The sequence below is a fragment of the Musca domestica genome, unplaced genomic scaffold, assembly GCF_030504385.1.
Source record: "Musca domestica strain aabys unplaced genomic scaffold, Musca_domestica.polishedcontigs.V.1.1 44, whole genome shotgun sequence".
NCBI classification, from domain to species: domain Eukaryota; kingdom Metazoa; phylum Arthropoda; class Insecta; order Diptera; family Muscidae; genus Musca; species Musca domestica.
In genome coordinates this window covers 589,440-607,840 of record NW_026712334.1, presented here as the reverse complement: position 1 = coordinate 607,840, position 18,401 = coordinate 589,440, and the positions used below count along the sequence as shown (strand labels likewise).

At 34.9% G+C, this 18,401-nt stretch overlaps 1 protein-coding gene across 7 annotated transcripts in view; it reads left to right on the top strand.

The window, feature by feature from the left end:
- LOC101899381 (uncharacterized) overlaps positions 1–18,401 on the top strand; it is a 202,821-nt gene that overhangs the window by 17,102 nt on the left and 167,318 nt on the right. For 5 of the 7 annotated variants that reach the window (XM_059127344.1, XM_059127339.1, XM_059127338.1 and 2 more), the window contains exon 2: positions 3,255–3,596. The exons of the other annotated variants lie outside the window; for them this stretch is intronic. The gene's annotated coding sequence lies outside the window, so the exon portion shown is untranslated. The remainder of the gene's footprint in view (positions 1–3,254; positions 3,597–18,401) is intronic. 7 annotated transcript variants of the gene reach the window in all.

Here is an 18,401-nt window from a genome sequence, read left to right as displayed (position 1 = left end):
ATTAAACAAGTAAAAAAGCAGTGAGTTCAGCCGGGCAGACATTTGAATACCCTCCACAATTTGAAACGAATTAGGACATTTAAAAAAAAATTAAATAAATAAAATCCGTTAAAAATTGGGGACCATACGAAGACGTGAACCTGCATAGGCAACCTTCATCGTAAGCCATTACAATATTTAAATACGAAAATTGAAAAAAAATCCGGTTAATAATGTAGCTAAAATCATCATAATACCAAAGTACCGTTATATCGGGACTATACGAAGACCTGGATCTGCATAGACAATTTTCTATCCCAAACTCTGGTACCTGTTGGGAACTTCGAATACGAAATTTCAAACAATTTCGTTGAATATTGTACCTAAAATCGCCAAAATACCGAATATAGGGAGATACTGATGTATGGGGGATATACGATATCGTGGACCTATATAGGGAATTCTCTTACAGGGGATAAGGTACTCACAAAGAACTCTTTGTGTAGAATTTCAGGCAATTCCATTGAAAATACCGAATATCGGGCGTATTTGGCATTTTAATGATTGGATTTGATGATCTGGTGTATTTCGCATGTGAGGGACTTAAAACGCCAAATCAGATGAAACATATGTATTGGAGCTATAGCTATATCTGAACCGATTATCACCAAATTTGTAGGACTTATTTCTAGAATGAATTCAGTCAGAATTGCCAAGATTCAGTTAATTTGGGCCGATATTAGACATTTGGGCTGATATTAGACATATGATATTGGACTGATATTAGACATTTGATATATGGGACCTATATCCAAATCTGAACCAATATTGACAAAATTTTAGGCCCTTATTGCTGAGCAATATCTGATATCTTGTACCAAAGATCATTGTTGTGGAGCGCATACTACGTACGTAAGGGACTTAAGACCCCAAATCGGATGAAAAATATATATGGAAGTTATAGCTATATCTGACAAAATTTGAAGTACTTTTTTCTAGGATGAATTCAGTCGGAATTGCCACAATTCACTCCGTTTGGGCTGATATTAAACATTTGGTGTACTAAAACCCTGATATTGGATAAAGATATATATGGGAGCTATTTCCACCAAATTTCATGTACTTGCTTCTAGACTAAATTTGATCGAATGTACCAAAATTCAGGACTTTCGGACTGATATTGGCTATTTGGTGCACAATTAACCCGAAATCGGTTGAAGATATATATGGGAGCTATATCTAAATTTGAATCGATTATCACCAATTTCAATAGGGTTTGTTCTTGGGCCAAGCAAAAATTGTTTGGAAAATCGGATAAACAATGCGACCTGCATTTTGTTCACAGGTACAGACGGATGGACTGACGGACTGACATGCATAAATTGAAAGTGATTATATGAAGATCCTCAAAAGTAACTATGGGTCTATCTCGATTACTTCTCCATGTTCCAAACAAATGCACAAATATATCATATCATTACCACTATGTGGTGTAGGATATAAAAATCGATTATACATTTATATTTTTATAACCTCACCAAACTATTGTACTATAGTAAACTCATAGTTCGAATTTCTAAAAACATGACCTTATCTTACTCCTTCACACCATCATTGACTGATATGCAAAATATCAAAATTCTAGTTTCACCTGTAAGCTAATTCGGTAGGCCAGCCACTCGATCACTCAAAGATTTTTTTTAAATGCATATTGTTGTTGCAAAATAGTCAGGTTTAGTCCCATTATTGTTGTTTTAATAAAAAACAACATTTGTTTATTAATGGAGAACGATGGTAATGTTTACCAGGGGGTAAGGCATGGAATACCTTGGTTTCGGAAAGAGCCACCAATCCTCATCAGTTTCCTTGTTTTTGTTTGGGATATTCTCCCCAGGAGTTTTTTTTTAAATAACTCATACGACAAACAACTTTTTTACACAAGGGACATAAAACATTACATAAAACTAAAATTCTTATGGAAAATTTTCTAAACCTTACAACCGCACTTATAAACATTTTCATCTCCCTCCACTTCGAAATTAATGCACTTTTCACTTAAATGACTGTAAATCATGAATCTGCGAAAACATACAAAATTTTTGTTTGGAATTTTCCAAGTTTTTCACTACGATTTTTCAATTTTTACGTTACGTTCGAAAAGCCATTACGGAACAATTACTTCCCAGCAAAAAAAACACAACTTTTGACGTTTTAATTTTCCGACTATTCTGCAGACTTTCTTCGAGATTTTCGTTCGGTGAACCCTTCCCATTGCAATTACAAACAACTGAAAAAAAATTGATTCAAATCAGTCCTGCCGTTCTCAAAAAATGAGTTACTGTACCATTTTTATAAATACAGGGTGGGATGAAAAAACTGCAACCAACTTCAGACTGCTGTCATTTCTAAGTCACTCGGACGACAGCTGTTAAATTTATTCCAGTGACGGCTCAGTATATTGCTAAAGAGTTGTTCGCCAAAATACCGCAGAGCAACATTCGGGCAGCGTGTGACGGTTTCATTGGCACTAAAAAATACCAAAGTGTCGATCACCTCAAGCAAGCGCTTCGCCGGGAATTGGCCAAAATACCGCAGAGCAACATTCGGGCAGCGTGTGACGGTTTCATTGGCCGATTGAAGGCCATAATTCGTGCCAAAGGTGACCAATTCGAACAAATCTAAAATTATTCTAAAATTTGATGCTATTTCCGACATTTTTTGCTTTCATTCAAAAAAATGTAAAAGTTAGGGGTTTGACTTTGTTGCAGTTTTTTTTATCTCACCCTGTAGAGGTTTGAAAAGCTAGTCGTGGTCAGTTCCTCCGCACCCAAATAAACATTTAAGGTTGAAGAGATAGCCAAAAATATCTCATATACTATTTTTCAAAGCGATATACTCATTATTTTGGCTAAAGTGGGCGTAAAAGTGGACATGGTCAATTTTTTCCTCCGTAAGCTGGGGTAAAATTTAATTAAATGAAAAATTATTTGAATTTGTCGACATTTTATTTTTATATATGTAGATTTATGGTAGAAGACCTTTGGTAGTCTTCTATTGACATAAAGGTTGCGTCAGCTAAATCTAATTAAAATATCTTCAAAATGTCTTTTGAGGATGGATATTAGGTCCTGCCATATGTTGTTTTCCGACACGCAGAGTCGACTGCTATAAATATACAATTTCTATTAATGCTTACCTTGTAAAAATGATTTACAATTTTCACTTCCCTTTATCGATTTTAGTGGTTTAAGGGTTAATTTATAATTTCATTCCAGGAATGTAATATACACCACATGCAATAAAGCAAAAATTGTCATACACTTTTTTTGCCATTAATATGTATTTATCAATTTGTTATCATTTTGAATTGTGACAAAGATATTTCGCAAATTTTAATTTAAACGAAAGCAGAAACCCAACAAAAAATTAAAAAAAAACACACGGGTTTTTACCAATTCTGTGTCATTTTCGAAAGAAAGCCAACTCTGCAACAACGTCAACGGAACCAGCACCGAACAACAGCCCGAACCGTTATCAGTTCAAATAGTACTTGTGTAGCACAGAGAAGAGACAAATATACACAAACGTACATGAACATTTAAACAGCAATCATCAAGGTAAATATACTTAAACTTAAAGATATGACCAGCAAAGTTATGGGCAAACCTAACGACAGACAGACAGACCGACGGACGGATGGACGGAGGTACACACAGACAGTTATGTCCACAATAATCACAAATGAAATGGAGTCAAACTATAAATATAGAATGTTACCCAGCAAACATTTATTAAATGAAATATGATATCTAGCCAAAGAGAGCGTTTAGGTCTGAAGACTTCATCTTCATTGAATATTTTACTTCCTTTCTATTTTCAATTTATTGTACTCACATAATTAATGGAAAGCATTGAAAACTTCAAATAATTCTAATAAACCATTGGTCCATCTTTTTATTAAACAATCAATTTGGAATTCGGGCATTTATTGAAACGAAGTTAATCAATTTTTATAAAAAATAAAACTAAAACAATTTTTTATATTTTATACATAGTGCACAATCTATGATAATTTATGTTGCTCAATATTCATTAATTCTTTTAATTGCATGGTATTATTTCCGATGTATACCGTCAATTCTTTAATAATTTTCTAAATATTATCTTTACCTCATCGTCTGCCTTTGATGGCAAACGAAAAACGTTTTGAAACGTTTTATGAAAACTACATTCATATCATAGTGCACAATCTATGATAATTTATGTTGCTCAATATTCATTAATTCTTTTAATTGCATGGTATTATTTCCGATGTATACCGTCAATTCTTTAATAATTTTCTAAATATTATCTTTACCTCATCGTCTGCCTTTGATGGCAAACGAAAAACGTTTTGAAACGTTTTATGAAAACTACATTCATACCTCATTGATGCATTATGACTGTGGCTGATTGTTGTTGTTGCTGCTGCCGCTGCTGCCGTTAAATATTGAAATCACATTACCAACAACAATATTCTGAAACAACACAAAAACAGCCCAACAAATGAAAAATAAATATTATAAATAACGCTTAGCTAGGTACATCAGCAAGCGTCATGAACTCGCTCTCCAAAGATCGTGAAACACTTGTCTATTGTCTAAACAATTTCATTTGATGATTGCACGACCGACCCTGAGGAGGAGTTTTTCCTGTCTGGTTATTTGAGCAAACAAAAAATACACTACACTACGAGAGAATACTTTCTATCGAACAGCGATGAACAATTATAATGGGTTCTGGAATGGAACAGTGGTACATAGGTGGGAGAATTATAGTTTTTATAGATACAAGACTTTTCTATATGGAAAACCATCTAATGTATACGAATAATGTTCCGCATATAAATAAGTAAAAATGGATTTAAGTTCGGCTGGGGCGAAGTTTTGATATCCCTCACCCCGAGAAAATATGAAAAATATGTTCAAGGCATTTTTCGAACGCTCGCAAACCTTAATAATTACATGTCTTGAAAACCCTCAAAATTCCGAATATCTGGTGATACCGTATTATAGCGAAACATAGACCTGTGTCAAACAAACACTTTGTAAAACGATTGTAAATTTTGCATTGAGAAGTCGAAATAGCTAATTGTGAACATTTTGCATTAATGAGAACTCCAATTGTAGCCAGTCCAGTGGGAAAATGTGGTCGTGGACAAGTTTCGACATTTTTTGTTCAAATAATTAGTTTTTAACGGGAATTGTTAGTGAAAATCAAATAACTAAATCATACCTGAAGTAGGGCGTAGCTGTTATATTGAGATATAGGACAACGGACAATGGCCATACGCATCATATAACGGTACCTCGCGATATTCGGTATTTTCAGGATTTTAACGACCTTATTCACGGGAATCGTTTCAAATTTCGCATTGGAAGATCTTAATGGGTACTGCAACCTATGGCAAAACATTTCGTATGCAGGTCCACGTCTTCGAATAGCCCCCATATAACGGTACCTCCCGATGTTCGGTATTTTTATGATTTTAGCCAAGTTATTTATCGGAATTATGTCAAATTTCGTATTTGAAGTTCGTAATGGGTACTACAGCCCATGACAAAATTTTTGTATACAGGTCCACGTCTTCGTATAGCCCCCATATAATGGTACCTCCCGATAGTCGGTATTTTCATGAATTCAGCAACATTATCCAGCGTAGTCGCTTCAAATTTCGTATTGGAAGATCTTAGTGGGAACTACAACCTATGGCAAAAAAATGTGTATGCATGTCCACGTCATCGTATAGCCCCCATATTACGGTACCTCTTGATATTCGGTATTTTCATGATTTTAGCGACATTATTTACCGGAATCGTTTCAAATTTCGTTTTGGAAGATCTTAATGGGTACTACAATCTATGGCGAAAAATTTCGTACGGTTTCAACGGTTTCAAATTGAGTGGTTGTTTTCGTTTTTTTTGACATTTTTCAATTTCGGCCCTGCCGATCTTAGCTTCCTTTTTACTTGTTATATTTTAACAGGTCTTCCAATGCATCGACGTACACAGAAATGCATTTCGAAATTAGTAAATAATTAGATTTTTTTATGTTAAGTAAGCAAAGCATATAGGGGACCACCCTCTCTCTCTGTACGTCCCTATCCCCTACACTGAATGTCTGTTTAAATTAGTAAGAGCTACCAACCGTTACCAATACGTATCCTCACACAGGAAGTAACTTCGAGGCTCTTCCAATTAAATCCAACATCGTGTCTCCTTTATTGGGCGGTTTATTGCTCAGAGTCGAACTCTAGAGAGTATGAGAAATCTTGGGCTACACTCTCCAACTCGTGGCCTCTCTGATGTGAAATTGAGGGTTCTAACAGATCTTCTACTGCAAGAATGCGTTTTACAAGTACGGGTTGCCCATATTCGACGGACCTTTGGGCCTATTCCAATCGACGAGGCTTGTCCGCAGGCAACATTCTTTGCGTCAATTGAATTTTTTACGGGAACAAATGCAAATCAATGCGAATAATCCGTTGTAAAGTGGACCGAGCCATGCCCAACTGCTGAGAACGGCGTTTCTCAACACTGGCTCGTACGGCAGCGATATTCTCGACCGATCGCCTTGGTCGACTTTTATATGGCCTCTTCGGATTAGAAGGAGCCCTACCAGTCGAAATTTTTTCGTATAAACGCTTAATGGTGTTCTTAGAAGGCGCACTTCTCACATTTTTTAATGTTTTAAAATCACGTTGAGTTTTCACAATTGACTTCTTGTAAATTTCAACTATTTCAGAGCGCTGGCGTGTATTGGTTCATGGTAAAAATCTGCTTGGACTGACGCTTCAAACGCGGTATGTCATTAAGCGATGTGACATCTCTGTCAAAAGTTATGGCGTTGCCAGATGGGTCCGTTGAATATGGGCAACCCGGTATTATAGTTTCGACTTTTATATGGCCACCTTACATAGCCTTCAAAAATGGTGTAAGGATTTGAAAAGAAACCCCCGAGCTTCCATTCTTCAAAATAAAAGGTTTGTTTGCAGCGAGTTTTCATTACCTTCCCTCTTCACCATAAAATGCAGTGTATATTAAATTTGTCATTATGTAGAAATATTCGGCGGAGAGCGCATATGGTATTTTTACTGATAAGTATAAAATTCCATTTAAAATTTAGAACAGGCAGGTTTGGACATTTTGGCCGATAGCCGATTTGCTAATAGCTAAAGTTTTCGCATAGTGTTGGCTATTAAGTCCGGCCTTCTATCTTGCATAGAAGCTTAGCACTAATATCTGGTATACTCTTTGCAAATAATTGTCTATGTAGATGTATTACGTTTTCTGTAAAAATATTTTTCATTCGGAAAATCAAATTTCAATCCATAACAAAAAACTGAATTTTCTCTTTGAATAAATGGGAAATATGTTTATTCCCTTTTAATTTTATAACAGCCCTTAATTGTTTCAACGAAAATTTTCTTATCTTTATTTTTTCATACAGATCTTCTCTTCAACTCCAAACACTGTGCCAATGAATATTATTTGTTCTTTTGCTTAGCAGTCTGCACTGTTTGCATTGCACCAAAAACAAAATTCCGAGAGCGAACACCAAACCAAGTCAGAGGTTCTCTAAAACAAACAAACAAAAATAACAGCAAGAACGACAACAACAAAAAGTGGAAATTCTTTCATTTACAATTTTGTTTTCTATCATTCACTACAGCTTCGAAAGCATTGTTATTTACCGGCTATGGACAGGGAGGAAGAAAAATCTCTCTATTTGGGTTAACCAAATTAATTAAAACGAAATCTATTTTGTTTAATCTTGCATTCAAATAAAAATTAGGTCAAATTACATTTTAAACACCAAACGGGGTCAATTTGCTTTGCCGCGCCATTCTCAAAACGTTTACGCATTCAAAGCGCAATTATTAGCAGTACCCCCCGAGTTTGTGTGGAATCGAGGAAAATATCCAACATATTTTTCGCACTTTCCATTCCACCACGAGTTACGACCGGCCGATTGTAAAACACATCTGTTAGCATTTGGTTTGAAGTTCTAAAAATATATTTTGCTTGTTTAGAATGAAGGAAGGCATCTATTTGTTAATTCATGTCGCATGCGATGTATGACTCCATTCACAATGGCTGACTGGATTTCGAGGGCTATTGAAAGGGAAAAATCTTCGTAATCCATTGTTACACATTCAGCTCTTGTTGCGAGGCTGCAGCACACACATTTCCGGAATAAAATGAAAGGAATCTATTCGGTGTCGCTGATTGGTGTGTTTAGCCGAAAAGTGACAGCTGACATCTAACATCAACATCTTTTAGCGCATGTTGGGGTATTAGGGAAACAATTTACAACTCGATTGATGAGACATGTTTTAAGGAGGCAAAATTAAATGTGTTAAAGAAAATAATCATTTGGAAATCTATGGATCTTCAGAAATGCCATTAGGGGCTAAGATGGTGGGATATAGTGGATAAAATTACAAATAAATAAAATAAGAAAATTTAGAGTGGAAGTCCAAGGCATTGGGGAAGCTGCAAACGTCAGTTTTAACATTTGGTAGGCTTCAGATAACTAGACATTAGGGTAAAGTAAGTAAAAAAATAGTATTCCTAGAAAAGTAGTTTTCGCTAGTCTAATTCGAATTAGACCAGCGAAAAACTGTTTTCTGGAAATAATACACAAAGTCAGAATTTCCACAAAGTAGAAGTATTATTTATTTTAAAAAATTCTTGAAATAACTGACTGGCCGATTCAGAATTAACGGCCAGATGAAACAGCTGAAACTAGAAACTGAAATTTGCAAGAGTGTGTGTCTTAGTGTGTAATGAGGCTGGGTCTTTGGAAATTCTTACTAAAGGGTACAAAAAGTACTAAAATGTCCTAAAAATTGAATACTTTGTATTAGACAAATGGAATAACTATTTTGGAATGCGAGTTATTGATGGAGAGCAGAGAAGATATACCAAAGGGTTTGTGGAGATTCGAACTTTATAGGTATGAAAAGTTTTAAAACGGTACCATTTGGAGTTATGTGAACGGATAGAGCTAAAAATTTGAAATTGGTACTAAAAGTTCTAAATAGTACTATATTTATTTGGCATTGGACACTATGATTGTTCGAAAAGTACTTAGTGGTACAAAACATGGCTTTGGGTAAATGAATAATGCTGAAATCCCGAAATATGATATTGAGGTTATGTAGGTATCTGGGATTGATATATTAAGTGGTACTAAATTGGGTATTGGGTGAGGCGATAGAGCTAAAATCCCGAAATTTTGTCTCATGGTATCTAATATAAAGATATAGATGTTGTTTTGAAAATGTACGAAAAGTACGGAATGGTAATAAATGTTGTATTGGTTGAAGGGATAAAGCTGAAATTCTAAAATTTTATATTGAGTTCTCTGTTGGTTTCTTGGCTTTACATATTAAGACCTTAAAATATTTTTGCACCGGAAAAATTGATGTGTCTTTATTGTGTCCTCCCCGATAAAATTCAAAATGAAAGCCCTTAAAGGCTTTATGGTTTAAAAGGTAAATATTTTGCGATTATTTTTTTCCGAAACGGGATAATTTGAATAATAAAGGGTGAGATAAGAAAAAAACTGCAACAAAGTCAAACTCCTTATTTTTAACATTTTTTGTAAATTTTATTGAATGAAAGCAAAAATTGTCGGAAAGAGCGCCAAATTTTAGAATAAATTTAGATTTGTTCGAATTGGTCACCTTTGGTACGAATTACGGCCTTCAAACGACCAATGAAACGGTCACACGCTGCCTCTGCAGTATTTTGGCCCATTCTCTGTGAAGCGCTAGCTTGAGGTGATCGACACTTTGGCATTTTTTAGTGCCAACCTTACTTTCCAAAATACTCCAGACACAATTGTCCAACGGATAGTATACGGAGATTTTAGTGGTCATTGTGCGCTGGAAATGAAGCGAGGAACCTCATTTTATAACCATTCTTGGGTGGCGCGGGCTGAGTGCGATGGTGCTGAGTCCTGTTGCAATGTCCAAGGTCTGCGGCCAAAATATTTGCGTACCCAAGGCTTTAATACACCCTCTAGAATATTTTCGCGATAATATTCGGCATTTATTCGGAGAGCGACCATCGGTTGTAATGGCGGCCCACACCATCATCATGGCCGGCGCTTGAGTTCTGGTGGCCAACCGAAGGTGCACATTTTCAGCTGATCTCTTTGGAAGTAAACACTGCCAGTTTGTTTCTTTACAAACTGCTGGACAACGAATGCTTTCTCATGGGAGAAAACCAAATTCGACAGTTCACCACTTTCGGCCAAGCGAAGCAACTTTTTAGATCTTTTAAGTCTATTTTCTTTCTGTAGCGGTGTAATTTCCTGCACTTTTTGGAATTTCCATGGCTTTACCCGAGCTCATTTTTCAATATTTGCCGACTGAAATATTGCGATATGTTCAGCTCACGAGCCATTTTTCGGCCACAGCGACGCGGGCTTCGATCAAGGCGCTTCTTTACTTTTCGAACCATTTCTGCTTATGTTGCTGTTTTCTTCTGTCCATTTCGTTGACATCGGACTACGCTACCAGTATCACTGTAACGAGCGATGGTACGAGACACAAAAGATTTATTCCCATTTGAGTGCTGGAGTGCTCTAACGATAGCCACTTGTGGTTTTCCAGCCAAATATAAATAAATCACACTATCATGCTTGAATTCCATCACGGATAACATTTTTTCTCACCAAAATGCTTTTGTACGCTTGTAAACAATATAATGAGCTGCCACTGGAATAATTTTAACAGCTGTCGGACGAGTGGTTTGGAAATGACAGCAATCTTATTTTGGTTGCAGTTTTTTCATCTAAAACCTGGAAAATCTGAATATTTTGTACGATCTACTATATTTTGATTTAAGTTTTTTTGTCAAACTAAGTAATTTGTTTATTTTGTGTACTGAGAAGGCCTAACATAAACTGTTGGAACGAATCTGATACTTTAAGGTGGACTTTTCACTGTCGAAATAGAGGCTACTTGCTAGTCTATTTCAAAAAATTCGTAGCAGAAATTGTATTGAGGTCCTAAAGAAAGAAGGAATTGTGGGAAATATTTTTCTTTCGGTCAAATGAAGACTTTATATGGACGGTTTCGGGATAGAATATCATTCCTGACGACATTTGTTACACATTACCTGGTAATAAGAAAAGTAAGTTCGATTGCTTTGCAATTTTTAAATAATAACCTACGAGTTGTGCTGAAATTAATTTGTTTACATTACATTTTAATGGGTAATTTAACTCATATTATTATTTTGCCAAATTTTTCGTAGATACGACTGCATTACTTTAATTTTTATTCATTAAACTGCCATGCACTTAACACACATTAATCATTATTGTTGTGACATTTATCATTGAATTATTACGCTAAAAATAAAAATATTGCTGACATTGCATACGCACAGGTTAAACTCAACGCACTCAACATTTTTTTATTCTCCATGAAAAATTCCATTCACATAATCAATTATTTATTATTATTTAATAAACTATTATTATATGATAAGATTACATGGAATATTTACAATGGATTAAGTTTAAGGTTAAGGTAGGCCAACTGTTTGGTGTGTAGACGCAGCGCATTACAAAATCCAATAGCTGATAAACTGACCAGCTAGCCCCCAATGTTTTAGATTTGTTTAGCTGGCAAATTGAACTTAAAGAGATGTTTTGATAATCATGAATGAAATTAAGCTTATCAAGCTTATTGTGAATACCACAATCAGAACTCGAATTGATTACAAATATTTTTTTTTTCTGAAATTATGTATTACCGAAAGCATTAACAAACATTTCATAATTCCATTACAAATTCATAATTGTAATAAATGACTGAGAGCGTAGCGCATGTAATTCGGCAGATAATTGGTTGGATTTTTTTCCAACAGAGTTCAATAACGTTTTTTTTTTTTTTTGTTAATTATGTGGTGGTAACCAGCGTTTGATTGATGACTTTGGTCGGTAGATTGTGGCGGTGCTGGCGGTTAACGTTAGCTGTTGTTAGATATAATGCCTTGTATCGACGTTTTCTTTTAACAAGACTGTTCTACATACCAGCTGATGAAATGAGTATTTGGAAATTTCAAAAATAATGTTAACCGCAAAGTAAGAATTGGAGTTTATTTGGGTGAAGGCATAAATAGTTGCAAAATAATATTTATAATATTATGATAATAATATTAATAACGATAAAATATAATAAACTCTCTATTTCGTCAGCGAAAAGTCCACCTTAAAATTCCCTACACCATACATAGTATCTCCGTCCGTGCGTCTGTTGTAAGCTAAAATTGTGCAGAGATCTATCTTTTGTCTGCAGACAGGTCAAGTTCGAAGATGGACTATATCGGTCCACGATATAATTTACACAAGTAGTGTCTTGTGAGTACTTTATCCCCTAATAGAGAATTGGCTATATAGGTCCACGATATCTTATAGCCCCCTTATAACAGTACCCCCGATATTCGGTATTCTGATGATTTTAGCCGCGATATCTTATAGCCCCCATATAACAATACCCCCCGATATTCAGTATTTTGTTGATTTTAGCCACATTTTTCAACGGAATTGTCTGAAAATTCACACACGAAGTTTCTTGTGAGTACTTTATCTCTTAGAAGAGAATGGTCTATATATAAGTCCACGATATCATATAGCCCCCATATAACGGTACCCCCCGATATTCGGTATTTTGATGATTTTAGCCACATTTTTTAATGGAATTGTCTAAAATTCTACACAATTGTCATGCATATCAACTCTACCCATTCACTCATTTAGCATTTAGTACTTTTCAAACAATTTAGTACACATTTCAATTTTCAGGTATTCCAGCTCTATCCCTTTACCCAATACCCACTTTAGAACCACTAAGTACTTTCGAATAATTATAGTACATGTTTCCAAAACTACCTCCATTTCTTAACCACAGACACCAATAGTGACATCGATATCAATTTTCAGGATTTCAGGTCTATACCTTCACCTAATGACAAATTAAGTACTATTTTATACAATTGTAGTACACATTTCTGAAACCATTATCATATGTCTAGGCAACATTAGAACAGCGATCCCAATTTCAAAATTTGGGATTTGAAGCACCTTCTGTTCATGCATCACTAAATTGTACCAAATAGCACAATTTTATACATTTCGTGCATTATCAGACCCACCACCAAAAGAGACCTCCTAAACTAAATTTCAAATTCCAAATTGTTCCAAAATTTATACCATTTAGTATAGCTCGCACATTTAGTACACATTTTCGAAACCACCTTCATATACCAAACTTACTTTCCAACCTTGATTCTCATACCGAATTTCAAGTTTCACATAATACCAAATGGTACCATTTTAGAAGTTTAGTACCATATTAGAACTTTTCGAAACCTTAAAGCTGCATACCATCTGTGACGCTCACCACAAATTTCAGAATTCTAGCCCAATCTATAAAAAATATTCAATTTTGTAGTCATTTTAGTACTTATCGTACGAATTTCCAAATACATAGCCTTATCACATGCCTACACACCATGACTCGCCCTTTTACCAATTTTTAACATTCCGTCTTTTCCATCACCCAAAGAAAATTATGTACCATTTAGCGCATTTCTTATACTTTATAGACATTTTCCGAACCACCTCCTTATATCAACACTGCCTCCTAAACTTGGTTTTCATACCAAGATTTTAACCTTACCTTATGTCATATTTTGTACATTTTAGTATTATATTTTTGTAGTGTTTTACACTTATTGTTCGAATGAAAATAAAATCTTTAGTTCACCAATCGTACACAACCTCAAATACCCTTATTTTAAATCTTAGATTTCCAGTTCTATCCCTACCCTGAATATCAAATATAATATTCACTTATTTCTTTTCGAACTTCTTGGTACGTTTTTTCATATAAATCAACCCCACCTCAAAAAAGTGACCTTAATACCAAATTTCTGAATTCTAGCTTTATCCCTTCGTCATATACCAAATTAAGTAATATTTAGTACTTTTCAGTACATATTTCCAAACCCGCCTTCAAATTTTAACCGTATAGACTAACAATGACCCCAATATCAATATATCCAATTTTCAACTCCACCCCTTTACCCAAATCCAAACTAATTATTATACCAAATACCTATAGTGTATTTATATATGTTAACAAAATAACATATAATAATATGGGGCCTTTTAGTACTTTTAGTTCGAATCAAAAAAAAAAAAAGAAAACCTTTAAGTGCATCTATTGTACATCCCAGATACCTTCATCCCAAATTTTAAAATTATTCCTCTATCCCTTTGACCAGTATAATAGATTAAATTTTTTACCTACCTCTTGTATACTTCCGGAATAAATAGTATTCTATGTCTATCTCCTGACTCAACAATTTTATTTTCAAGCCATTCTTGATTTAAAAATAGAGTAACTAACACGCCATTTTTTCATATATATAAATTTTCTTTGAAGTATCCCCCATCTTTATCAAGTTCAAACGTTTGTCTTTCTCTTCTTGTCTTCTTTGGCATTTAGTGGCAATTTACAAATATTTATCATTGACATATTTCCGCAGTTATCAATTCGTTTTGTGCTAATTATAGTTGCTATGTTGTTTTTTGTTTGTATGTCTTTTGCTTGGTCTAATGAAGTCTAATGCGTTTGTTGCAGCAAAGAAAAAACAAAGTTTTTATTACATACTGCAATGTTGTGTCATACATATTGTTGTATATTCCCCCCTTACAAATGTTATCTGCTTGACATGAATGCTACTAATGAGAGTTGTAATAATGTTTGAGTCCAACCACAAGAGTTCGATAGAGCAGAGACATTTTTCAAACTTCAATGAAGGTAATTGGTACGCTATAGGATCAGTGTTAATGGTGGGTGGAGATGTAATAATGTATTGATATTTTTGTAGAATACACTACTTCTACTTAGGTAGGGGAAAGTTGCTTTACTCAAAAATCAAGGATCGATTGTTTTTATGTTTTTAATTATTTAAGAAATTAGGGAAGATTTGATATTATTGTCTAGCTAAGATGATGTAAAATTTGAGACCATAAGTAAAACTCATAATAATAATTATTGTAGTCTTTTTAGCAGAAAAATGTGGCTAGGACCTTTAAAATACCCTTGAAATATCGAGAGTCATGAGGTACCCTCTTAGAATCTTTTATAAAAAATTATAATATTTTTTTTAATATTTTAGTACCCGAATTAACAAAAATTGTTGGCTTTATACACATATATGATATTTAGCAGAAATATTGCCAAAACCACTATTCTTTTCAATATTCTCCCGCTGTGAACTAAAAAAAACCTCCTTAAATAATGCCATCCCACAACTTTCTCTGGCCAGGCCAAAATACTTGAAATACCACCAACAAATAACTAAAAGCCAACATAAAAAAATTATAACAATAACAAAATTTGGGCCAAGTTTTGTGTCAACGTCAAAGGCTAATTGAATGATACATATGACCCAAAAGCGAAGAGTATTTCAAACATCCGCTAGCTATGATAACAACATTCACAACTACATTAAATGTTAATAATGCTATATATGTGCCGGGTCAAATATGTATATAAACGGACACACATATGTTGACATTTTTAATGATATATTTTTATTTATTCGAAATTTCAAGTGAGCCATTAACTTGGTCAACACTCTTTTTTTGAGGGCAATAAAAATAAAATAATTAAATAAATATAATATGGCATAATTTGACATGTGTGTTAATTATATTAATAAAACCGACCTTTATGTGTGGCATGTAGGTGGAGATAGAGAGAGAGAGAGAGAAATTGAAAATTACTAAAAGTAAGAGTTATAAGTGTACAGGCTGAGATGAAAAAACTGCAAAAAAGTTCAGACTGCTGTCATTTCCAAGCCACTCGTCCGATAGCTATTAGAATTATTCCAGTGGCAGCTCATTATATTGTTTACAAGCGTTCAAAAACATTTTGGTGAGAATTTTCGAGAAAAAAAGTTATTCGTGATGGAATTCAAGCGTGATAGTGTGATTTCTTTATGTTTGGCTGGAAATCCACAAGTGGCTATCGTTAATTGGTGTCTCATACTATCGCTCGTCACCGTGATACTGGTAGCGTAGCCCGACGTCAGGAAAGTGAAATGGTTCGAAAAGTAAAGAAGCGACTTGATCGAAACCCGTGTCGCAGTGGCCGAAAAATGGTTCGTGAGCTGAACATATTGCAATATTCCATTCGGCAAATATTGAAAGATGAGATCGGGGTAAAGCCATTGAAATTCAAAAAAGTGCAAGAACTTACACCCCAACAGAAAGAAAATAGACTCATAAGAGCTAAAAAGTGGCTTCGCTTCCGAATGTTGTGAACTGCCGAATTTGGTTTTCTCCGATGAGAAAACATTCTTTGTTCAGCAGTTTGTAAACAAACGAAATGATCGTGTTTACTTGCCAAAGAGGTCATCTGAAAATGTGCACCTTCAGTTGGCCACCAGAACTCAAGCGTAGGCCATGGTGATGGTGGTGGCCGCCATAACAGCCGATGATTGCTCTCCGCTCGTATTAATTGACCGTGATATCACAATAAATGCCGAATATTTTCGCGAAAATATTCTGGAAGGTGTCTTAAAGCCTTGGGCACGCAAACATTTTAGCCGCAGACCTTGGACATTCCAGCAGAACTCAGCACCATGGCTCTCAGTACGCGCCACCCAAGAATGTTTAAAAAATGAGGCTCCTTGATTCATTTCCAGCGTACAATGGACACCAAAATCTCGGGATACCAATCCGTTGGACTATTGTGTCTGGAGTATTTTGGAAATCAAGGTTGGCACTTAAAAATACCAAAATGTCGGCCACCTCAAGCTAGCCCTTCGTCTGGAATGGGCCAAAATACCGCAGAGCAACATTTGGGCAGCTTGTGACGGTTTCATTGGCTGTTTGATGGTCATAAGTCATGCCAAAGGTGACCAATTCGAACAAATTTACACTTATTCTAAAATTTGATGCTATTTCCGACATTTTTTAATTTTCAGAGTAATTCTTGAAAAAATGTGTCAAAAATCATCAAAATACCGAATATTGAGAGGTACCGTTATATGGGGACTATATCAAAACGTGGACCTATACATCCAATGTTCCGCCACACGAACTAGAACCCATTATGACCCACAAATACCAATTTTTAGACAAATCCGTGAAAAAATGTGGCAAAAAAAAATTAAAATACCGAATATTGGGAGGTACCGTTATATGGGGACTATACCAGAACGTGGACCGATATATCTCATTTTCAATACCAACCATCCTAGACACAATACAAATAGCTCTGCTAAATGTTGGCGCTCTACTTCAAATAATGTGGGCTGTATCGTGATTTCAACAGACAGACAGACGGACATCGTACAATCGACTTAGAATTTTATGCTGATTTTGAATATATATACTTTATGGGGTCTACGACGGTTATTTAAGGATGTTACAAACGGAATGACAAAGTTAATATACCCTCTTTTCCAAGGTGGAGGGTATAAAAATTTGAATAATGAATAATCTGGAAATATTATATGAAATAGTCCATAAACACTTGTGCCACCAGGTCATACTAATTAATATGACATCAATACTCCCACTTCAAACAAAGTTGGCCGACTCAAAAATACTCCCTCAATCTAAAAACAATTTTCTCCTCCATTTCCATGGTCATTTGACAGTTTTATGTGAAAAACTGCATTTAAGTGTAAATTACTAGATTCATATTTCAAACAGGAATATAGAGAAAGAGCAATAACATGAACATTAATATTCTACTTAGTTTGAATAACAATACAAAAATCTTTGAAATCCTCTCCCCTTCCATATTGCCCTCATTAGTATCACCTGAACATAGAGGAGAACCAGAAACATCAAAAGAGTTCACATTAATTTGATACATTCAGTTTCTTCAAAAAGGGGAACACATTGAGTTGGCCATTTCTTTTCCATTGTTTCCATCACCCACATTGGACCCAATGAAGATTACGCACGTAACTTGAATTCATTCATTGATGCCTTACAGGCCAATGTCTTTTATGTTTTCTGTCTTCTTTGGCATGCTCTTCCTGGTTTTGACAAAACAAAAATATTATTCCATTCAAGTTTACCAAAGAGATATATTTCCGGATTATTTTAGTTCTTTTTACTGTAAAGACACAAAAGTGAATGACACCTTTGACGCACGAGCCACTCATCCATCCATCCATTGGCAGGCGGGCGGGTCAACATTGTTCATTTCAATTTTTTGTTAATTTTATTTTTTAAACATATTTTTTTATTGCCATAATTCTTTAGTTAGAATTTCCAACCCGCATTTGTTTTATGATAATGATTGCTCATGCAACAACAATAACAACAAC